This window comes from Kryptolebias marmoratus, linkage group LG9, assembly GCF_001649575.2.
Source record: "Kryptolebias marmoratus isolate JLee-2015 linkage group LG9, ASM164957v2, whole genome shotgun sequence".
NCBI lineage: Eukaryota > Metazoa > Chordata > Actinopteri > Cyprinodontiformes > Rivulidae > Kryptolebias > Kryptolebias marmoratus.
Genome location: NC_051438.1, coordinates 27,499,879 through 27,502,692, shown reverse-complemented (window position 1 = coordinate 27,502,692; position 2,814 = coordinate 27,499,879). Strand labels below are relative to the sequence as shown.

General features: G+C 44.2%; 1 protein-coding gene across 1 annotated transcript in view; it reads right to left on the bottom strand.

Moving 5' to 3' along the window:
* The window catches only part of spata5 (spermatogenesis associated 5), a 116,936-nt gene that overhangs the window by 12,544 nt on the left and 101,578 nt on the right, over positions 1–2,814 (bottom strand). The window lies entirely within an intron of this gene.

Here is a 2,814-nt window from a genome sequence, read left to right as displayed (position 1 = left end):
CTGGGCTCTCCCTTAGAGATCGGGTGAGAAGCTCGGTCATCCGGGAGGGACTCAGAGTAGAGCCGCTGCTCCTCCACGTCGAGAGGAGCCAGTTGAGGTGGCTCGGGCATCTGGTGAGGATGCCTCCCTGGTGACGTCCCACCAGGAGGAGGCCCAGAGGAAGACCCAGGACACGCTGGAGGGGTTTGCTTGATTTTGCGTTAATAGTTGCGATCGCAACATTGCGACATCCTGGAGGGTCTGATTATTGGTCGTCTTTAAGGCTCTTAATGGCTCTGAGGTCAAACAACCAAATGCTTCTAGATGTTCCAGGGTCTAAACTTCTGTTTTAAGGAACGTTTTATCTTAAAGACCCACCTCTGCTCACCTGCATTTAGCTCATTATCTGTGCCTTTATAGTCTGTTTTCATCGAATGATTTCACAGCTTTGTTCTCACCGTTGTCTAGCCTTTATTCGTAAAGCACTAAATAAATAGAATAACATTTGTCGCACAAATTACAATGAGTTGACTTTTTGAAGTTGGAGTTCAAGTAAAAGTGCAACCAGCCACATGTGGTTTAAAGATATGTTTGTTTATTTACTTGCTCATTTGTTGTATTTGTCCTTTGGGGCCTAATTCCCGTAAACCCAGCTTTATCTGCAGAGCCGTGTTGTTCTGTTATCTGTATCCTGTTTTCTCTCAAACTTCCCCTCAGCGATCGGGGAGTTTAAAGTTTCATCTAATCTAATTTGATCTTTAAAGCTGGCATGTAAAATATAATCCCCATGCAGGTGAGACGCGGCTTTCTTTCTGCTTATCGGCGGGAGCGAGGCATGCCTTTGAGTTGTTTTTTTTTTGAGGAGCAAGTGACAGCACAACTCCATTCCACAGGTGAGACACGACACCAGAAGCCCCCGATGTCAAACGCAACACCTGATAGCTGGGGATTGGTTTCTGGCTGCATACCTGCTCCAGGTGTAGCAGTGCTGCAGGCTCGGTTCTGGGTGGGGGTTTCTCAGGCGGTGCACTCGGGATCCGAGGCCTCGAGTTTAACCACAGCTGAGAACCTCGCGTGTAGATTTTCACGTTAAATCAGTAAAAAGTTTGGGTAAAAACGCCCTCCTTCAGGTGAAGACGGAACCTTTTGGTTGTTAAAAAGCAGCATCACTTCGAACCTCTCATTTAAAACTAAGTTTTCTTAGATTAATTTGGATACATGTACCGTTTACAGACACATTTATTCAAAAAATGACCTCACAGCTTTCCGAATTATTACTAAATGACCCGCATTACGAGCAGTTTTATTATAACTCCTGTCCTTCCAGAGGCAGCCGTTCTTATGCTTCCTTACCCGTTTATCTTCTCTAGTTTCACTTATTCTTTGTTTTTTTTGTTGTTTTTTTTTATACCAGGAACGTCCCGCTGAGATACAAGACCTCTTCATTCAGGGAGTCCTGGTCAAGATGGTGGAATAAATCCAAAAAAAAGTGGAGTTATTTGTTGAATTTGCAAAACGTCTGGAGCTAAATAATCCAATGAAACTAAGATAACATGAAGGTTAATCACACCTGGGGATGCATTGCAGAAATAATCAGTTCTTCTGTTGTTTCTGTTATGAACGTTGTATGTTCACAGTCCAAAGAACAATCCAGCTTCCCCACAATAACAATTTATAGGCGTTACATTGTTTAGCTACTTAGTGTTAAAAATCCTAAAAATGGGGAAAAAAAAAACCATTCAGGAGGTTTAATTAAAGTTTCCACATCTTCTGATAAACCGGTGAGTCCAATGAAATTAAGAACAATTTGTTTCTGTGCAAAGAAACAAGTCAGACAGACAGAATGTAAAAACAAAGTTTGTGTTTTTTAAGAAACAGCTTCCTAAAATCTGAGAACTTAAATTGGTTAATTAGCTTCTCAGGAGACCAGGAGGACATCTTTATGAAGTCACAGATCTGTAAGTTTCAACATATTATATGTCGGGATTTATATTTGATACTTTGATAAGATGTTTATTATTTTCTGTCTGAAGCCCTGCGCAGACAGGAAACAGAATTTCTTTATCTGAATCATGAGGCGTTTTTCTCCAAACCGCGGCGCGTTTCTCGGAACGTCGAGGTTCGTCGTGTCACAGAAGACAGTAGCGGTTTATCCGCTCGGGACAATGTGAACCACGCGGGGAGGAACCAATTTTTCACACAAAGGCGCGTTTGTACGATTTCCTCCCGGTCCGCAGCGAGATCACGAGGCGGCTCGGTGACACGGCGCAGACGCCACGCCGACACGCTCGCACAGCCTGCCTCTTCAGAAAACATGCTTGCATTTACGGGGCGAATAAAAAATGCCCGACGAGATTCAGGGTTCGCCAGTAATTAAAGGCCTAGCATTCCTTGAAGGTTTTTCTAACGTTGAAAGAAGACGGAGTTACGGCGGCTTTGGGTCGAAACTTGAAAACGTTACGCACAATCTGATATCTTGGAGCAGGTGCTGTGAATGACTGTCAGCTACTACCACCCCAAATTTTAGCTCAATATCCCTAAAACTGACAGAGTTAAAGACATTTTAGTGTTTTCAGGTGGCTGTGGCAGCCATCTTGACTCCATAAGTTAATCAGCTGTCGATGCACACCCGGTGACCGTTTCATTAAAACCTGCGGGCAGCACCGTAGCTCTGAGGCCACCGAGGTCCGGACCTCAGTGTTTTATAAAAACATGAATCCAAACAAGGCTTTTGAACGGCGTGGTTCTCTGCGTAGCTCCACCAGTTTCCTGTAGGAGGCGCTGCAACTGTGTGCAGCTGCAGCCAAACTCAATGTCTACGAAGAAGAGCGCAGC